The sequence below is a fragment of the Pinus tabuliformis genome, chromosome J, assembly GCF_031772625.1.
Source record: "Pinus tabuliformis cultivar Carrire ecotype Pingquan chromosome J, CPIR1, whole genome shotgun sequence".
NCBI classification, from domain to species: domain Eukaryota; kingdom Viridiplantae; phylum Streptophyta; class Pinopsida; order Pinales; family Pinaceae; genus Pinus; species Pinus tabuliformis.
Window position 1 is genome coordinate 1,610,225,695 of NC_142295.1, and position 9,459 is coordinate 1,610,235,153.

Here is a 9,459-nt window from a genome sequence, read left to right on the forward strand (position 1 = left end):
CTGTTTAAACAGTCTTTGCACATATACTGGGTTATGAAAGGGCTGCTGTCAAAGGCCCTAGAGCAAGTGGCTAAGGAGATGGTTAAGCTTGCCCAGGGGAACCCTGACATGCGCAGAGAATTAAGTTTCATCCGCATTGCCATGGAGAGGCAAGAGGAGAAACTGGACGCAATTCATCAGCTGCTGAAGGGAGATCATCAAGATGCAGAGAAAGGAGCAAGTCAGAAACCAGCAATGGACAATGCTTGATATGAGATATGTGCAGGAAAACTCATAGTCTTTTTAGTTACAGTTTTTTGCATGATTTAGATAGAGATATATATTTCTTGCAGACTAGTAGTATTAGGAATTCTCAAGACTGCCTTGTCTATTTGGCTAAGATTATCAGACTTTGGGCCTTTTACTTTTGGGCGGCCATCAAAAACTATAGATGGAGTAATTACCCGGTTTCCCCATGTGGGCGGGTCTTCAATATTTTTGATACGATGTAATGTTTTATTTTCTATCCAGTAATAGAAAGAGTACCACCTCAGCTTACAAAAAAAAAATGTAAACTGTTTTTTTCTTCCCAAGTGTTATAATAATGATTGGTATTGCATTCTCTTCCCAAGTGTTATAATAATGATTGGTATTGCAGTCTTTGCACAACAAAATACCATGTGGATAGCTGCCCACCATAATTTAAGAATGTAGTTGCATAAAAAATGGATAAGAACAAGATGTAAACAAGTGCAATATAAAGTTTATTAAACTCTTATTATGTTAACTTTTATATAAATTTAAAATTATCAATAAAGTTATTATTATTATTTAAAATTATTACTGCATAAGAGACAGGTACAACAATGCTACAGATTATAGTTATCTTTTGTTTGTTAAATTAATAGTATTAATGGCAACAATAAATACTTTATATTTGGTATATATATATATATATTCATTTCTAATTGTTACTGTCAACATAGAGGAAATTGTGTTTTCCATGTCTTTAAGTATTGCTAAAATTATGTATAAAGTAGAAATTACACATGTTGCAAAGAAAACGTGGTAAATCTATAGCTTTTACAATCAAGATAGAGTTCTACTCATCATTAATAAAATATGCATTAGAAACAATAACACCTCAATCAAATTTTGTCTATTATTTTCTTGCAAATGAGAAACTTTTGTTTTCTTCCTTGCAACTCATCAACAACTTGGTAAATAACATACTTACCATAAGTTGAACTCTTGGCAGAGGAATTGCGTGAGTGAGATTGAGGGTTTTCGTAGGTGTACAAGTTGGCTTTGCACATGTGGGGAAAAGGGGGATTGGGGTCAAAGAAATTGGAGAACAAGCCAACATTAGAGGTCCAAAATCATCAGGTAATTGATATTTTTCAGTTCTTCATTCTAATGCCCTCATTTATAAATTTAATGGGTTTTGGCACAAATCAGATGCTTTGCATCAATGGATCTACACCTCGTGGTCAAAAAATTGTGAGATTTACCTATGTTCAAAAGGGTTTTCACGAAGACCCCTAGTTTTGGGGATGTGTTGGGCTCTTTATGACCCATTGGTTCCTTGAATTTGACCCTGTAATGATGTTGGTGTCAACGATGTCGGTGTGGGTGAGGCTACCAAACCTCCCACTACCATTTTGGCATTATTAGGTCCTGGAAGATATAGGGAATACTTTGGGGACTTACAAAAAAATAGATAATGATCAAATACAACAAGGTTTTTTTACCTTTGCTCAGATTTGTATAGAGATAGATTTGAGCAAAGGCTTACCAGACAACATACTGTTGAAAAATGGAAAATATGAATGGAACCAAAGTTTTCAATATTAAAACACACCATTTAGATGTCGTACTTGTTTTGAAACAAGTCACCTAGAATATTCATGTCCACAAGAAAAAAAACACCCGAAGAAGGAAAAGGGGGTAACTCAAAAAAATAAAGTATGGCAGCACACTGACTTTACAAAATCAGAAGAGGAAGTTGAGGAAGACATCCCTTTTCGGGATACTAAGGATAATCAGATCATGCAAAGTACTTACCAGTCAGAATAGATTGACCATGATGGGGATAGGATTCATGATGGAATTCCTTCAACATAGATGGTAAGCCAAGCAAATGGGGTTGGGGAACAAAGAGAGCTTGTGAATTAGGAAAATTCAGATTCGAACAAAGACCAACCCTGTGTGGAGCTAGGTTTGCATATGGAAATCGTTACGATGGAATATTTGGGTGATAAATGGCATAAAGTGCATAAAAAGAAATGGAAAACAAGGAATCTTCATGATTATTACAAGTGATTATTTCTTTGTTTTTTTCTTCTGTTTTCTAGATGTTTTTGTCTCCCAAAATTTTGATCTTGGTATTTTTTTAAGGCTTTTGATTTTTTCTTTGGGAAAAAAATAACACCTCAATCATTATTATTAATCCCCTTTGCATTCTCTTAAACTCTCTTAAATTGTTCAGATAAAAATTATTAATGTCCACCATGGATGTGACGTTAATAATGTTGCTTCCTTACATGTCCCTACACTATTAGATTAATTTTGTCTCTTAACTTTTATAGTCATGCTAAGATTATCTTAAGAAAGAAAATGAGACTAAACAACCACAAAGAGGGAGTCCAACAACTAAAGCAAGTACTACATGTTTATGTCTATCTTTTAAACTTCTTCATAATAATATATTAACACATATTAATGAACTATTATACAATTTTTTCTATTTCTTTTATTTGAACTTTAATTAAAGGAAACTTATTCAAAACCAATAATAAATATGAATTTAATTCCAAAAACAAGTTGTCTACTAACCAATAAACTTCTTTAAAAAATCAACTTTATTATTTTTTGTAATTCTTTTTTCTATTTTATAATAAAATGCTTACCAGATCTGTAAAAGTTAACTTATCATATTTTTTATAAACATCTTTCTTATATTACATGGTTGAGAGTCTCACTACAAAAATAAAAAAAATAAAAATATCTTAATAATAATAATAATAATAATCACACACCAGGAAAAGTTTGAAATCTTACTAATACTAAGAAAATAAGTTTTCAAAGATTTATGCAATGAAAAATTAAAATTTTCTTTTGCTCTTATGACCTATTAACTACAATTAAAATCGAATTTATTCAAAATTAGATTGCACTTGGTCAATGACAAATTCAGGGTTCTTGGGTCAACCCTCAACATCTATTCTATCCTTTTTATCTCCAACTAGGGGTAGTGAATAGTTACTCGATATTTTTGTTAGATGCATTGGGCTCTTTATGACCCATTGGTTCCCTAAATTTGACCTTGTAATGATGTTCGTGTCAACGATGTCGGTGTGGGTGAGGCTACCAAACCTCCCACTACCATTTTGGCATTATTAGGTCCTGGAAGATATAGGGAATAATTTGGGGACTTACAAAAAAACGTTATTGGATACAAGAAGGTTTTTTTACCTTTTCTCAAATTTGTATAGAGATAGATTTGAGCAAAGGCTTACTAGACAACATATTGTTGAAAAATGGAAAATATGAATGGAACCAAAGTTTGGATTATCAAAACACACCATTGAAATGTCGTACTTGTTTTCAAACATGAAACCTACAGTATTCATGTCCACAGGTCAAAAAACTTATGAAGAAGAAAAAGGGGGCAACTCAAAAAAGAAAACCTAAAACACATTGACTTTACAGAATTAATGGAGGAATTTGAGGAAGATGGAAGATATCCCTTCTTAGGATACTAAGGATAATCATAACATGGTAAGTACTTACCAGTTAGAACAGATTGACCATAATGGGGAGAGGACTCAGGATGGAATTCCTTTAAGACAAATCGTAAGACAAGCAAACGGGGCTGCAAAAACAAAGAGAGCTCATGAATCGAAAAATTTAGATTTGAACAAAGACCGACCCCAAGTGGAGCCAAGTTTGGATCTGGTAATCATTCTGATGGAATCTTAGGGGTGGTAACTGACATAAAGTGCATAGAAATAAAGGGAAAAAACTAAATCTTCATGATTACAAATGATGATTTCTATGTTTTTTCTATTTTATAGCTATTTTTGTCTCCCAAAATTTTGTTCTTAGTTTTTATTGAAAGGCTTTCAATTTTTTCCTTCGAAAAAAAATAATAATTATTATTAATCCCCTTTGCATTCTCTTAAATTGTTAGCATAAAGATTATGAAAGTCCACCATAGATGAAATGTTAATTATGGTGCTTCCATATGAGTCCCCACACTATTAGTGTCAGGCCAGGAGGTAACTCCTCAAATGAAATTGTGTTTTCTTCATTAAGGTTGATCATGGATATATATAAAGAAGGAGAGACTCTTGGGCTTCATCTCCCAGTGTCTCTTCATATTCCTATTCTCCATTATTTACATATATTCACCCAATCCCAATGATTAGGTGTCAACATTCCTCCCCTTAATCTGAAGGGATGTTGGTGAGTCCAAACATCATTTTGAACCTTTTGAACTTTTCTCTTCCAAGCGCTTTGGTGAAGATGTTTACAATCTACTCATTAGTGGAACAATGGCATAGATGGATTCTCTTGGCCTCAACATGATGTCAAATCAGATGGTATTTTGTATTGATATGCTTTGTTCGATCATGGAACTTTGGGTTATTGGCCAACTATATTGTAGAGGTCTTTTCAATCATGAGTGGAATTGAATGCGCTTATTTCACCTTGAAATATTCCATAATTTTTCTGAGCCACACAATTTCCTTTGTTGCCTTAGCTAATGCCACATATTCTGCCTTTGTTGTGGAATCTGCTGGAACTAATTGTTTACATGATCTCCAGGAGACAACTCCTATTCCAATACTCATAGCATAACATGAAGAAGATACCCGAGTTTCTTTGTCTTCATCGAAGTCTAAATCAATGTATCCAATCAAGCTGAAGTTTCCCACTTGTGTATACTTGAGTCCAAAGTATTGAGTTCCCTTCAAGTACTTTAGAACTCTTTTTGTAGCAAACCAATGTCCCTCACAAGGTTTTTGCATAAACCTGGAGAGGATTCCAACAACAAATGAAATGTTTGGTCTGGTAGTGGTTAGGTAGTTGAGACTTCCTACACACTGTCTAGACTTTGTTGCATCCTCAAATTATTTTCCTTTAATGGATGTGAGCTTCAAGTTCTGTTCCATTGGAGTAGTCAAAGGATTTCACTCAGCCATGCCAAACCTATTCAAAATATCTCCAATATACTTATTTTGAGAGAGGAATGTAGAATTCATATTTTGAGTTACTTCAATACCAAGATAGTAGTGAACATAGCCCAAGTCATTCATTTCAAAACCTTTCCTCAATTCCTTCTTTATGGATGCAATGTAGGTCTCATTATTCATTGTCATCAAAAGACCATCTACATATACCACAATATATACAATTATTTTTCCAAATTTCTTGACAGATAAAGTTGCATCATCAAGATCATAATGTTTAAAGTTGAGTTTCAGAAGATGCTCAGTTAACTTTTCATACCAGGCTCGCAGTTCTTGCTTGAGTCCATACAAGGATTTCATAAGTTTACATACTTTGTGTTCTTTTTCCTTCACAACAAGTCCTTCTGGATGGTACATAAAAATATTCTCTTTTATATCTCCATTCAAGAAAGCAGTTTTTACATCCATTTGATGGAATTTCCAACCGTTCTGAGCTCCCAAGGAAAATAGTGTCTGGACAGTAGCCCATTTTGTTGTGGGGGAAAAAGTATCCTCATAATTGACCCCTTCCTTATGTGAAAAACCTTTTTCCACAAGCCTGGCTTTGTGCTTGTCAAGTGAGCCATCAACTTTATACTTGTTCTTGTAGACCCACTTGCAACCAATTGGTTTGGTTCCTAATGGAAGATCAACCAACTTCCAAGTGTCGTTCTTTATCAAGGCATCATATTCCTTCTACATCACTTCTTTCCATTCATAATGAGAAGCAGATTGTTTGAAGGAAGTTGGTTTAGAATCCGTAGACAAATTCATCTCATAATCATAAGAAACGTCCATATCAACAGGTGAATCAGAATCGTCTACATCACCTCCATTTTGCCTGGTTGAATTTCTTGTTCCTATCTTTCCAAGCTCATCAAGATGAAAACTTTCAAGTGTCTTTGTCAACCATTTTGGAAGACCTTTCTAAGATGGCCCAGGCTTCTCAGTTGACTGAGTTGGGACTGAATCAAGATTGAGTCTCCTAATTTTGTCAATCACATCACTCAAAGTATCATCAGTGGTTGGAGCTTCATGTGGGGGGGAGAGTGCTTCAGAAGAATATTCCACAGATTGATCCATTATAGGAATCCCTACCTCAAGATGTGGAATCTGATTATCAAATTCTTGAAATTATTTGCATGTCTAAATATATCCAAGCGATCAAGCCACTGCTCAATAACATTGTCAACTTTGGAAGATTCAAGAAATATTACATCTCTAGATACAAAAAAATTCTTATTAACTTCATCATAGAGACAATATTCTTTGGAGGTATTTGAATACCCCAAGAAGATACACTTATGACTCCTTGCACCGAGTTTGTTTCCTTGTTCCTTTGGTATCAAGGCATAACAGGTGGAACCGAAGGAATGCGGCCATACCACATTTCACAAGGAGTCTTGTTTCTAATAGCATTAGATGGACATCTATTCTTTACATACACAGGACATAGAACTGCATCAGCCCAAAACATCAATTTTACATTCTTGAAAAACATCATGGAACGTACCATATTTAAGATTTTCCTATTCATTCTTTCAGCTACTCTGTTCTGTTGGGGATTATAAGGCACAATTGTTTGATGTTTGATCCCATGATGGCAAAGATAGTTTTCAAATTCATTTGAAGTGTATTCTTTTCCATTATCAGTGCAGATAGAGCCAATATGAGATTGTGCATCATTTTCAATTCATGCATGAAAGTTCTTGAATGTTTGAAAAACATCATATTTGTTATTCAATAAATAAACAAAACACATTCTGGTGTAGTCACCAATAAATGTCATCATATATTTATTTCTATTTGTAGAAGGAATAGGCATTGAGTCACATAAGTCTGAATGAATAAGTTAAAGTTTCCTCTGTGCTCTTGAATGTGAATCATGAAAATATTGTTTGTTGTGCTTTCCTAATATACAAGCATCAAATTGCTTAAGTTTCCTAGGAATTGTAGAAAAACTAGTAACACCACTTTTCTTCAACATATGGAGGTTGTCATAATTCAAGTGTCCAAATATAGCATTCCATAAAATACTTGATGTAAATGTACCTTCATCATAATGAGAACTGTATGAGAAATTTTATGAATGAGCAGAGGTACCTTGCAGCTTCAGAAGTCTTTCTTCTTCTATCCCCTTCATGACAAGTGAGTGATCTAATGATTTTCTGACCTCAACCTTGCCTTCAAACATATGAATGGAGTGTCCTTATTGGTGGCTATGGACCAAGGACAACAAGTTTCTCCTCAACTCTGGGAGATATAAAACATCATGTAGAAGAAAGTCTGGAAGACCAGGAAATTTGAGCCTGATTATGCCAAGCCCTGATGGCTTGAGTTTTTATTTGTCTACAAAGTATACTTCTCCATAAACATTGTCAGTAAATTATTCAAAAGAAATCTTCTAAAAGTTATGTGGCAAGTTGTCCCTGAATAAAGAAACCAATCATTTTTCCAAGAAGCAAGTGAAGCATTGAACAAGTCTTCAGTTACTCCAATATTACAATGTGTGACAACATAGTGAGTAGATTCAGGTGATTTACCTTTCTCTTTGTCATTGGTTTTACCTTTGGTTTGATTTCTTTCCTGCTCAATTCTATCCCAAGGCAACTAACATGTAGATGCATCATGTCCTTCTCTATTGCAACGTATGCATTGGAAATCAAGATTTTCTCCTTGAGAGTGTATGGCCCCCCTGCATCTGAAATTTCTTCTTCCTCTTCCTCTTCAACCAACTCTTCCTCTAGAAGAATATTGAGCATGATCCTTTTCTCTATGTGCAAGACACATAGTTTCTTCAGAAGACTGAGGATTTGTATTCTTCCCAAAAGCCTTCTCTCTCTCAGCAAATTTCTTCACAAGGGAGTCAAAGGTAATTTCCTTGAGGTTTCCACTTCCTTGCAATGGATCAAGATAATTTGAATAAGTGGGATATAGTGCCTTGACAAAATCTATGAGAGGAATTTCTAGTTGAACATTAGTGGTTTTGATATCATGCATAATATATCTTACTTCTGATGTTAAGGCAAGAGGATCATCATTTTTCAATTCAAGACTGGACAATTTAATCATCAATTGGACAACTTCAAGTTCAGAGTGTGAGTCATAGTGTTCCTTCAACTTCTGCAAGGCTTCAAAAGAATTTGAAAATGGTGAAATATGGAGACTCACCTCTTCATTTACATATGTTACAATCAAGGTATAGGCCTCATTGTTCTTGTTTTCCCAAATGGTGATCTCCTTATATGTGGTGGGCTTTTCAAGTTCATTATCTCCTTCTCCTACACAAACTCCTTTCCACAACTCATTGAAAATTAGAATGTGTTTTATATTCTGCGACCATTATGGATAGTTCTCTTTCCCAGAGAGAACTGCTCCAAGTATAGAGATCAATGAATGCATTTAAAAATGTATAATACAAAAAAAATGTACTTCTGATGGCAAAAAAAATGCAGTTTTGCACTTCTGGTGTAAAAAAAATGCAATCTGATATTTATGGGATAGGGGTAATATATGGGGTATTTTTTATATGGGATAGGGAGTATATGGGCGAGGGCTTATATGAAGGAGGTAGATTATGATATGCGAGTTTAAAAAAATGCATACAACAAAAGACTGCTATAACTAACACAATAATGTAACTGTGTTTGGGAGAGAGGTATGGGATAAAAAGGAGTGGATGGGGGAGAGAGAGGACCGCGTATGGTGTGGCAGTGCAATGAGGAGTGGTGTGAGGTCATGTATGGTGTGGAAGCACATTAGGTAGGTTGAGGGACCGAGGTTGAGGGAGAGGACTGAGGTCATGAGGTCATGAGCAGACATGAAACTGAGGTTGATGTGTATAGAGGGCCGAGGCCGACGTGGTCTATACAACATTCAAGAAAACCAGGAGTTTATACCAAGGAAGTAGTGGGAGTAAGTGATATGAGTTGTGAACCAGTACGCAATGTGTAGTGGTATTCGAGTGGACTAGAGTGGTGGGAGTGGTATTGGCATGATCAATACAATCCAACGTTCCAAGTGATATAACAATTGTTAAACGCATAGAGGGGAGAGAGAGGAGTTGAGGGACCTATGTGATAAGATTCAGACTGTGAGCGATGAGAACCGGGAGTGGTAACACAATATTTTTTTTAGTTGGAGATGACATTCGAGATACCACTGGAGGCCGAGGTGCATAGGCCGACTATGAGGCGAGACCAACGTTCCAGCCCACAAAAAGGCAATAGAAATATTAACACAATCA